This window comes from Hemitrygon akajei, chromosome 6, assembly GCF_048418815.1.
Source record: "Hemitrygon akajei chromosome 6, sHemAka1.3, whole genome shotgun sequence".
NCBI classification, from domain to species: Eukaryota; Metazoa; Chordata; class Chondrichthyes; order Myliobatiformes; family Dasyatidae; genus Hemitrygon; species Hemitrygon akajei.
This window is the reverse complement of record NC_133129.1, coordinates 11,849,939-11,862,777: the sequence shown is the minus strand read 5'-3', so window position 1 is coordinate 11,862,777 and position 12,839 is coordinate 11,849,939. Positions and strand designations below refer to the sequence as shown.

General features: G+C 43.4%; 1 protein-coding gene across 7 annotated transcripts in view; it reads left to right on the top strand.

Annotated features, from left to right (window-relative positions):
* Positions 1-12,839, top strand: part of palld (palladin, cytoskeletal associated protein) — a 490,195-nt gene that overhangs the window by 403,638 nt on the left and 73,718 nt on the right. The gene's annotated exons all lie outside the window — the stretch shown is intronic.

Below are 12,839 nucleotides of genomic sequence, written 5' to 3'. Positions count from 1 at the left end.
CAACTCCTGCTAGTGATAATAAATCTGATCGTAATTCTGCTATGGAAACTCCGGTGCCCAGGAAGTCTTAGTAGTGTTGGGACAAAATTATTATCCCTCTATGACAGAATTACGCCATTTCGCCCATCGAGTCTGCTCTGCCATTCCATCATGGCTGATTTATTATCCCTCTCAACCCCGTTCTCTTGCCTTCTCTCCATAACCTTTCATGCCCTGACTAACTAAGTACCCTCCACTTTAAATATACACTATGACTTGGCCTTCACAGACCTGTGGCAACAAGTTCTGCAGATTCACCACCCTCTGGCTAAAGAAGTTCCTTCTCATCTCTGCTCTAAAGGGACGGTCTTCCACTCTGAGGCTGTGCCCTCTGTTCCTCCGCTCTGTCAACTAATGGAAGCAGCTTTTTCATGTCCACCACATCTAGACCTTTCAATATTCGGTAGGTTTCAGTAAGATTCCAGCCCGCCCACCCCCCCCCCCCCCCCCCCCCCCCCCCACCACACCTCATCCTTCTGAACTCCAGTGTGTACAGGGCCAGAGGCAACATCTACAAGATGCAATATCTCAGGAGAGTGACATTCATCATCAGGGACCACCAGTAGGCCATGCCCTGTGCTCAATGCTGCCATCAGACCAGAGGTACAGGAGCCTGAAAAGCCATGCCTTAAGGTTCAACAACAGCTTCTTCCCCACTGCTATCAGGTTCTTGAACTGACCTGGAAAACTCCAGTTCTATCTCTGACTGGATTCTCCACAACTAATTGAAGAGGTGTGCATTCCAAGGCTGGAGTGGATGTTGAGGATCCCCTGTGGCATTTTGCAAAGTAGAATAGAGGCATCTCAATCAGCATCAACACCCATCTTTTAGGCGAGCTGGAACACATAAATAAGAGGATGGGTTAGGTGACCTAATCTTGGTCAGAGAGGTATGTGTTAATCACTGTCTGGAACAGGAATGTCCAAATCCTAGTTATGATAAGATGGGCTCTTGACCTCAGAATCTGCCTTGCAACAAGGGGCATAACCATCATGAAAGACCCTTTCTATCCAGGCTGTGCTCTCTTCTCACTGCTACTACTGGGAAGGAGGTACAGGAGCCTTAGGTCCCTTACCACAAGTTCAGGAACAGGTATTACTCTCCAACCAGCAGGCCCCTGAACCAGAGTGGATAACTTCACTCACTAAAGCACTGCGCTGATTCCACAACTTACAGTCTCACTTTTTAGGACTCTGCAACTCATGTTTTCAGTATTATTTATTTACTTACCTATCTATCTGTTTATTTATGTATTTGTTTGTTTAGTTATCTATTTATTCATTTGTTGCATTTGTACAGTTTGTTCTCTTTTGCACATTGGTTGTGTGTGCTTTTTCATTGACTCTATTGGATTTCTTTGTTTTATTGTGAATCTCAGGGTAGTGTATGGTGACATATATGCACTTTGATTATAAATTTACTTTGAATTTTGAACATTCCAAAGACATACAAGTAAGTTGTAGGTTTGTCCATCCTGTTGGGTACGGTCTTTCATTGATTCTATTGTGTTTCTTGTATTTACTGTAAATGCCCTCAAGAAAATGAACATTGGGGTAGTTTATGGTGACATATACGTACTTGTTAATAAGTTTACTTTGAACTTAAAGTTTTGAGCTTGCACCTTATTGTCTGACTGCAATGCACTTTCTCTAAGTACCACATTTTATTCTGCATGCAGTTATTGCTTTTCCCTGTACGATCTCAATACACAGTTGTAATGAAATGATCCATGGGAATGGCATTCGCAAAACACCATGCTTCACTCCACCTCAGCACGTGACGATAATAAACCAAATTACCATTTTGACCAGCAGCAGCAGTACTCTACCACTGTCGGGGAAACATGGTGATTCAGCTATTAAGAACAATTCAACATTCAAAATAAATTTATTATCAGAGTATATATGTCACCATATACAACTCTGAAATTCATTTTTTGCAGTCATACACAATAAATCCAAGAAACACAAGGGAATCAATGAAAGACCGCACCCAACAGAACAGACAAACAATTAGTGTGTAAAAGACAGCAAACTGTGCAAATACAAAAGACAAAATAAGGCAATAAATATCAAGAGCATGAGATGAAGTGTCCTTGAAAATGAATCCATAGGTTGTGGGAACAGTTCAGTGATAGGGCGAGTGAAGATATCCCCTCTGGTTCAGGAGCCTGATGGTTGAGCCAGTGACCTGGACAATTAGCTCATAGATTCAACCCCTCACCTCCCCTACCTCATAGCAGCCAGGGTGTAATTAAATTCAGTGTCAGAATCAGATTTAATATCACTGATATATGTCATGAAATGTGACATTTTATGGCAGCAATACAGTCCAGACATTTAAAACATTAAAACGGTAAAAAATAAAATAAATAAATAGTGTATAAGTGGAGTAGTGAGATGGTGTTCATGGGTTCAAGGTCTGTTCAGAAATCTGATGGTAGAGTGGAAAAATGTTGAGAGTGTATGTTCAGGCTCCTGTACTACCTCCCTAATGCAGCAATGAGAAGAGAGCATGTCCCAGCTGGGGACAAATTTACCAGCCACTGGCATCTTCTGCCCAATGGGAACAGGACATTTCCATGTGCCATCTTCCTCTCTGTCCCCCTCCATCGAGCCAAAGCAATCGGGGCTGGGCAGAGCTATGCTGAGCTGGGAACGCTGAGCAGATTCGCTCACGGAGCCAGTGAGGCCGTCTGGCGGCTGCTCTTCCTGCCCCAGCTCGCTCTCCCATCGCTGCTCTCTCTCCGGTTCTCTCCCACATGCTGTTATTGTTTCCAGCTCACAGTTTGGGTGACAAGAAGTTGTCTGGAATGGTGATCTGGGGATTCCCATTCAGGATTTTCCCTACTACTAAAATTACACCACCCATAAGTGACATTAGCTCTCTAGCCTGGAGCTAACTAGAACTAGGGGACATTGCCTCAAGATTCAGAGGGAGTAGATTTAGGACGGAGATGAGGAGAAACTGTTTTTCCCAGAGTGTGGTGAATCTGTGGAATTCTCTGACCAGGGAAGCAGTTGAGGCTTCCTCACTAAATATATTTAACATACAGTTAGATAGATTTTTACATAGTAAGGGAATTAAGGGTTATGGGGAAAAGGCAGGTAGATGGAGCTGAGTTTACAGACAGATCAGCCATGATCTTATTGAATAGTGGGGCAGGCTCGATGGGCTGGATGGCCTTCTCCTGTTCCTATTTCTTATGTTCTCATGTAACCCCAAACCACCAGGGGACTACTCAGTTCAAAGGTGAACAATAATTGCTGATATAACCCGAGAACAAGCAAAATATAGGTCCAACAAGGCAGGTGTGATAAAACAGGACTTCCCTCTTCATTGCCCTCTCAGTGGGGTTGGACGAGGTGATTTGGCAGTACTTGCTGGAGTTTAGAAGAATGAGGGGTTTTTTCATTGAAACTTTTCAAATATTGAAAGGCCTGGATAAAGTGGATGTTTCTTATAGTGGGGAAGTCTACGATCAGATGGCGCAGCCTTGAAATGGAAAACTCTCCTTTAGAACAGAAATGAGCAGGGATTTTGTTGGCCAGAGTGTGGTATATCTGTGTCATTACAGCTGTGGAGATCAAGACATTTGCTATACTTTAAGCAGAGTTAATAGGTTCTTGATTATTAAGAGCATCAGAGGTTATGGGGAAAATTCTTCAAGTAATTCCATCTCACCTCTGTTCTAAATCAATGTCCCTCTGGCCCTAGACTCACTCAATACAGGAAACATTCTTCCCACATCCACTCTATCCATCCATTCAAAATTCAATAGATTTCAATGAGATCCCCCCCCCCCATTCTTCTAAACTCCAGCAAATACAGGTCCAGAGACATCAAACACTCCTTATACATTAACCCTTTCATTCTGGGAATCATTCTTGTGAACCCCCTGTGGAACTTCTCCGAAGTCAGCACATCTTCTCTTAGATAAGAGGCCCAAAACTGCTCACAATATTCCAACTATGTTTTGACGGAGACCTTATAAAACCTCAGCATCACCTCTTAGTTCTTATATTCTAGTCCTCTTGAAATGAAAGTTAACATTGCATTTGCCTTCCTTAGCACTGTCTCAACCGGCAAGTTAGCCTTTTGGTAATCCTGCACAAGGACTCCTAAATCCCTTTGTGCCTCTGATTTTTGAATTTTTTTCCCAGTTTAGAAAATAGTCTATGCCTTTATTCCTTCTTCCAAAGTGCAAGACCATACACTTACTTACACAATATCCCATCCGCCTCTTTGCCAAGTTCCCCAGTCTGTCTTAAGTCCTTCTGCAGTTTCCCTGGTTCCTCAAAATTCTCTGCCTCTCCACCTATCTTTGCATCATCCTCAAACTTAGCCACAAAGCCATCAATTCCATCATCCAAATCTTTGACATGTATAGCATGAAAAGAATCAGTCCCAACATCGACTCTTGTGGAACACCACTAGTCACCAGCATCCAATCTGAAAAGGCCCCCTTTATTCCCACTCTTTGCCTCCCGCCAATCAGCCAATCTTCAATCCATGCTAGTATCTTTCCTGTAATACCATGGGTTCCTAACTTGTAAGCAGCCTCATATGTGGTACTTTGTCAAAGGCCTTCTGAAAATCCAAGTAAAAAACACCTACTGACTCTCCTTTGTCTATCTTGCATGTTATTTCCTTAAAGAACTCCCAAAAGATTTGTCAGGCCAGATTTCCCTTTAAGGAAACCATGCTGACTTTGGCCTCTTTTGTCATGTGTCTCCAAGTACTCCCAAACCTCATCCTTAATAATGGACTCCACTATCTTCCCATCCATTGAAGTCTGGCTAACGGCCCTAAAATTTCCTTTTTTCTGCCTCCTTCTCTTCTTAAAGAGTGGAGTGACATTTGCAATTTTCCATTCCTTTGGAACCATTCCAGAATTTAGTGACTCTTAATAGATAATTACTAATGCCTCCACAATCTCTTCAGCTACCTCTTTAAGAACCCTGGTATATAGTCCATCTGGTCTGGGTGACTTATCTACATTCAGCTTCCCAAGAGCCTTTTCCTTAATAATAGCAACAAACGTCACTTCTAACCCCTGACACTGTCAAATCAGATGCTGGAATTCTAGAATAACACACACAAAATGCTGGAGGAACTCAGCAGGTCAGGCAACGTCTATGGAAAATGGTGAAACAGTCGATGTTTCAGGCCGAGAACCTTTCATCAAGAATCCAGACTGTCTTTATAATTTGAGCCCTTAAATCCTGTTAAGATCCTTAAGATTCTTTTCTGCATTTTTTTTGAGGGAATTGAAATAGGTTTATTATTGTCACGTGTACCTAGATATAGTGAAATGTTTATAAACACTGGAGTTTTGCAGATGCTGGAAATTCAGAGTAACACTCAAAAAATACTGGAGGAACTCGGCAGGTCAGGCAGCATCTCTGGAGGGGAATAAACACACGATGTTCTGTCCGAGACCCTTCATCCTAATGCTGCCTGATTTGCTGAGTTCCTTCAGCATTTTGAATCAGAATCAGAATCAGGTTATATTATCATCAGCATGTGATGTGAAATTTGTTAACTCAGCAGCAGCAGCAGTTTAATGCAACACATAATATAGAAGAAATAAAATAATAATAATAAATAAATATATAAATAAATTCAAATCTATCCATGCTCCAGATCTCTCATTGGTTCTGTGAGTTCTTCCAACGGATGAGGCGATATTGATAAAAATTGTTTCCACTAGCAGCAGAGTCAGTGAGTCAGAAGGAAGAACTCTACATTGTGAGTTGTTATAATACTATTGATTCTCCACAAACTTTCAAAAGAGAATTGGTAAATTAGTTAATTATTGTCACATAGGATCACAGAGAAAGAACAACAGCGCAGAAAGAAGCCCTTCACAACATCTAGTTCAAGCTGAACTATTATTCTGCCTAGTCCCATCAACATACACCTGGACCATAGGCCTCCGTACCCCTCCCATCCATGTACTATCAAAACTTCTCTTAAATGTTGCAATCAAACCCACATCCACCACTTCCTCTGGCAGCTCATTCCAATCCCTCTGAGTGAAGAAGTTCCCCCTCAGGTTCCCCTTAGTCATTTCACCTTTCACTCTATAACATCTAGTTCAAAGGACAGTGCAAAAGACTTAGGCACGTGTACATAGCAAGGGTGCCTAAAACTTCTACAGTGTGCTGTATTTGTTGATGTGGAGCGGAGAGTGAGTTTGTAAATCTGGCAGGAGCAAAGGTTGTTGGGAAAGGTGAGGGTGGAACACCACGGGAGGGAATGTGGGATAGGTGTGAGATAAGGAATGTCAGGGGTGGGTGAGGGGTGGTGCAGGCACAGACGCACCCAACCCTGAGAAGGTCGCTTGATTCCAAAAAAATTGGTTTATTGATCAGGACGGCACGATAGCTTAGTGGTTAGCACACCCCACAGTATTTCCCTCCCCCCCCCACCCCCGTAAGGAGTTTGTACATTCTCCCCGTGACTACATGGGTTTCCTCAGGTTTCCTCCCACAGTGCAAAGACGGCCCAATTGGTAGGTTAATTGGTCATTGTAAATTGTCCTGTGATTAGGCTAGGGTTAAATTAGGGGAATGCTGGATGGTGCAGATCAAAGGGCCAGAAGGGCCTGTTCCACATTGTATGTCAATAAATAAACTAAAGGATGTCTCTCTGGTGCTTTGCACTCCCTCCCCTCTCCCTTCCCCTTTTCCCAACCGTGATCGCCCTCTTCTCACTCTCCATCTACAATAGAGACTCATATCAGAATCAGGTTTATCACCTCTCACAGATGTCAAGAAATTAGCTTTTTTTGTGGCAGCAGTAGAGAGCAAAATATAAAATTACTACAGTATTGTGCAAATGTATTAGGTACCCTGGCAACATATACAGTATGTGCCTAAGATTTTTGCATAGTACTGTTGTTTTACCCAACCTCAGTGGGAAAAGCCTCCTTGCGTTTGCCCTATCTGTACCGCTCATAATTTCGTATACTCCTATCTAATCTCCCCTCATTCTCCTGCACTCTATGGACTAAATTCCGAACCTATTCAACCTTTCCCTATAATTCAGATCTTCAATTACCAGCAACATCTTGGTACTGACATTTTTACTGTACCTTGGAACCAACACAAGGCTCTAAGAGCATAAGATACAGGATCAGAATTAGGCCATTTGGCCCATCCAATCTTCTCTGCCATTTCATCATGGCTGATCGATTTCCCTCTCAGCCTCAGTCTCCTGCCTTCTCCCCATATCCCTTCAAGAATCTATCAACCTCTGCCTTAAATATACCCGATGACTTGGCTTCCACGGCTGCCTGTGGCAATAAATACCACAGATTCACCACCCTCCAGCTAAAGGAATTCTTCCTCACCACCGTTCTAAATGGACATCCCTCTATTCTGAGGCTGCATCCTCTGGTCTTAATCTCCCCCACCATAGGAAATGAACAATGAAAAGCTTTGTTTTGTATTCTATCCATGCAGATCATTTCATTTTTACAGTTCATCGAGGTAAGTCAATGAAGCAAATAAATCTTTATCTAATGGGAGTTAGTGAGACCCTCTCTCACTGCTCCCACTTTGTAATCTCTGCTGCTCTCTGACTGTTCACCCAGCCTATCAGATTCCTTCTTCTTCAGCCCTTTACCAGTTCTGCCTATCACGTCCCAGCTTCTCGCTTCATTCCCTTCTCCTCCCCCTGACCTGGCTCCACCTATCATTTTCCAGCTTGTACTCCTCCCCTTCCGCACATCTTCTTATTCAGGCTTCTTCCCCTGTCTTTTCCAAACTTGGCGTGAAACATTGACAGTTTATTCCCCTCCATAGATGTTGCCTGACTGGTTGAGTTACTCCAGCATTTTCTGTGTGTTTCTCTGGATTTCCAACATCTTCAGAATCTGTTATGTTTGTGGCTATTCTCTTCATGCCAGATTGTAGCAAAAATCACATAGGTCTTGCTACCATACACTCAGTGGCCACTTTATTAGCTACACCTGTACACCTACTCATTAATGCAAATATCTAATCAGCCAATCATATGGCAGCAACTCAATGCATAAAAGCATGTAGACATGGTCAAGAGGTTCAGATTGTTGTTCAGACAAAACATCAGAATGGAGAGGAAATGTGATCTGAGTGACTTTGGCTGTGGAACGATTGTTGGTGCCAAGCGGAGTGATTTGAGTATCTCAGAAACTACTGATCTCCTGGGATTTTCATGCAGTACAGTCTGTAGAGTTTACAGAGGATGGTGAGAGAAACAAAAAGCATCCAGTGAGTGGCAGTTCTGTGGGTGAAAATACCTTGTTAGTGAGAGAGGTCAGAGGAGAATGGCCAGACTGGTTCACGCTGACAGGAAGGCGACAGTAACTCAATAAAAAGCAAGCATTACCACACGGGTGGGCAGAAGAGCTTCTCTGAATTCACAACATGTCGAACCTTGAACTGGATGGGTTACAGCAGCAGAAGACCATAAATATACCCTCTGTGGTCTCTTAATTAGGTACAGGAGGTACATAATAAAGTGGCCACTGAGTGTGTATTACCTATAGAGTATATACATTTATTGGTCACAGCCTGTTCTCCTCACACCAAAGTGAATACTGAGTCTTAGAATCATACAGCATGGAAACAGGCCATTCAACCCATCAGGTCCTTGCTGATCAAGGTACCCATCTGGTCCATATCTCTGTATTCAGGTACTTTTTATCTCTCCAGGTACCCTTTTATATGTTATTAATGTACCTGACTCGATCACTTTCTCTGGCAGTTCGTTCCAGATACTGTTCACCCTCTGAGTGAAAAGTTCCTACTAAATTCATCCTCTCTCACCTTAAACCCATACCCCCTAGCTCTTGATTCCCAACTCTGGGGAAAAAATATGCAGCACCTTCTGGGTGAAAGCTTCCCCAGAAGCTTTCTGTTAACTGTAATCACCCTAAATCCATGCCCTCTAGTTACTGACTCCTCGACGATGGGGGGAAAGTATGCGTTCACCCAGTCTAAGACTTTTATACACCTCAGCAAGATCACCCCTCATTCTCCTACACTCTGTTGCAAACCTGCTCAACCTCTCTCCATAACTCGTTCCCTCAAGGTAATGAGGTAAGCTGAATGAGATGAAAGTTCTGGGCAGGGCAGGCTGATTGTGGAGAGTAACACGATTAATGCATTACATCATTGATGATAATCCAGACGCTGGCTCAGATTCCCCTGCTCATTTTTGGAAAAAGAACGTAAGACAGAACCAGATAAAGATCATTCACCTCACTGAGTCAGCCCATGCACTGAGCCAAGAGTTTTGTGTTTAACACCCCCCATCGTACTGAGGGAGAATGGTACCAACCGATCTGATACCTTAACCTTTGTCGTACCTCATTTAACATCCCTCTTCCCCACCTCCTCTCTATTATTTGAAAGATACAGGCATTGTTTCTACTGGTGGGAGAATCCCAAATGAGCGAGCGAGTTATATGATCATTTAAAACAGAGGTGCACGGGAACATTTTCGAGGAAAGTGAGAGACTCTCTGGAATCCCCAGCCCCAGAGAGTTCCAGAACAGATTGATAAGGGAATTTAAAGAGGAAGTAGATTGTAAAGATAAAGATGAGCTTTATTTGTCACACATACATTGAAACAGGCAGTGAAATGTGTTGTTTTGTGTCTGAGGATCATGATGAGTGTCGCCCTCGAGTGTCACCACACTTTCGGCACCAACATAGCACATCCACTTTACTAACCCTAACCCGTACGCCTTCAGAATGTGGGAGGAAACCGGAACACCCGGAGGAAAACCACGCGGTCATGGGGAGAATGTGCAAACGCCTCACAGACAGCAGCAGATGTTGACTCCTGATCAGTGATCACTGGTGCTGGAAAGTGATTGCACTAATCACTATGATATTGTGCAGATTTTCTTTTGGGAGAGATTAGAGAATGACAACAAATTTCACAGCATATGTTGGTAATATTAAACCTGATTCTGATTCTAAATTGACAGCCTATGGTGAACTAGCATAAAATAAATAAGGAGTAAGGCAGATAGGTTTAAATGGAGGGGCCAAATGGTCTACTCCCAATGCTATTTCTTTGTGTTGAGACAAAACTCTCCAATGCTTACATTCAGTAACCACTTTATTAGGTACACCTGTACACCTATTCATTAATGCAAATATCTAATCAGCCAATCATGTGACAGCAACTCAATGCATGAAAGCATGCAGACATGGTCAAGGGGTTCAATTGTTGTTCTGACTAAACATTAGAATGGGGAGAAATGTGATCTAAGTGACTTTGATTGTTTGTGATAGATGGGGTGGTTTGAGTATCTCAGAAACTGCTGATCTCCTGGGATCTTCACACACTAGTCTCTAGAGTTTATAGAGAATAGTATGAGAAAACCAAAGGACATCCAGTGAGTGGCAGATCTGTGAGTGAAAACGCCTCGTTAATGAGAGAGGTTGGAGGAGAACAGCCAGACTGATTCAAGCTGACAGGAAGGTGACAGTAACTTAAATAACCAAGCGTTAGAACAGTGGTGTGCAGAAGAGCATCTCTGAATGCACAGGACATCGAGGCATGAGGTTGTTTGGCTACAGTAGCGACAATATACATACACTCAGTGACCACTTTATTAGGTCCAGGAGGCAGGTAATGAAGTGGTCACTGAGTGTGTGTCTCAATGTGCCAGATCTGGGATTGACACAGTGTTTACGACTTTTGATTCAGATTTATTTGTCACTGAAACATCCTTGAAATGAGTCCTTTGCATTAACAACCAAAGATATGTTGGAGGCAGCCCATAAGTGCTGCCACACATTCTGGCACCAATATAACATTTCCATAATGCTCAGGAGAACAACACAAAGCAACAGCAAAACCAGCCCCTGTTCTCACTCCCACTCACACAGACGCATGGGCCTCCAGTCCCAGAACAGGCCATCTCCTGGTTTCCAGCCCCCAGTGGACATGTGGACTCACAGACATCAGGTTTCTGACTTCCTCACTAGGCTCATAGAATCACGGACCCAGGGCTTTGACTTCCAGACTCACCAACTTTGGTCTTCGGTATCGATCCCAGGACTTTCCAATGATGGGACCCTGATCTCCACGCCTCAGACTCTGTCGTTGCTGACTCATGTACCTAGTGATCACCAGCCCTCGTACCTCCTGCCCACATGGACCTCTGATCCCAAGATCCACAGACCTGGAGGGTCACCGGCCCTCGTCCACACTGCTCTTTGCCCACAGTGCTTGCTGGCCCAACACACATCCACAGGGATCACTGGCCTTCAATCCATGGAGCGATCCAAACTGACCTGACCTCTAACTCCCCCATACGTCCATTCCTTAACCCTAACCTGACCTCTAAGTCCCCAAAACCACCCCTATGGACTTAAAAATAAAAAATAAAAACTGAAGTCTGAGGCCACAATCTCGACCGAGACCACAGCTCAGTGCCATCTTGACCAGAAGTTTGAGCACAAAGCGTTTCTTCAGTTTCATATTCTGGTCTCTGAAGAGTAAAGCCAGGCCTTCTTTGTTTGAGTCACAAATGTCACGTGCAATTACTCATTCACAGAACACTGGTAAAACTGAGCTGGCAACATCAAGAGTAGCCCAGACCTCCAGGTGGGTCCATACTCTAAATATCTGCTCTTGGAGTTTTACTCTCAAAAGTGGCCTTAGTTATCAGAGGAGGGAGGAGGAAACACACTGGAAAATTGCAGTGCAAAATTACTGTCAATTCCAAAATCCAAATCCAGTTACTCCTGCCTCCACCCACCCTAGCAGTCACCTATTCACCAAATTGCCATCAGGAAGACACTACAAGTCCAGTACCACCAGGACTACACGGCACCTCCGAAGCTTCTTTCCTGTAGACCATAAAGTATAGGAGCAGAATTAGGCCATTTGGCCCATCGAATCAGCTCTGCCATTTCATTATGGCTGTTCTAATTTTCCTCTCAGCCCCAGTTTCTTGCCTTCTCCCTGTATCCCTTCATGTCCTGCATAATTAATAATCTATCATCCTCTGCCTTAAATATACATAAAGACTTGGCCTCCACAGCTGCCTGTGGCAAAGAATTCCACAGATTCACCACTCTCTGGCTACCCAGTTTCTCAGCAAAACTCACCCTAACCGTCCCTGAACAACATCCATTACAGTCTTTCCTTCTGTCCTGTTCTGCTGATAATGATTTAATCCGAACATATGCTCACATTTATATTGAGTCTGATTATTGAAGTTTGCACATGAAACTGTTCTGCTAATTGTTGATTGCCCATGGCTGTTTGCCCTGTTGTCTTGTAAGTTGTTGGTTGTTATTAGTTGTCTGTTATGGTATTATCTATGCTTGGCATTGAACCATTATCAATTCTGGTACGTTTCACACACTGGCAATAAAGTGATTCTGATTCTGATTATGTTTTGTTACACATTTTTGCTAGAAGGAAAAGCTAGAAGTTTGAATTCAGCTTTTACTAAGCTAATGTCCGAGGGCTTTGGAAAGTTAGCGACATAGGAGATCCTGGAATTCCAGAGCAGCACACATGATGTTCCTCTGGTATTTTCGCGCAATTAGCAAATATGCTGCAATTCCAGGACTTGGGAATGGCGCTGAGATGTTGCTCTAAGCATCTCAGTAAAGCTGACGGGAGTGGATTACACTTGAACTTGAGCCAGTGTACTGCATTCTGTCCTGCTCTTTGAGTACAATATTCCTACTGTAAACGCAGCTGTCTCCACCATGGGCACTAGCCTCCCCAGCGTTGAGGGCACCTTCAAAACGCAGGATGCCTCAAAAAGGTGGCA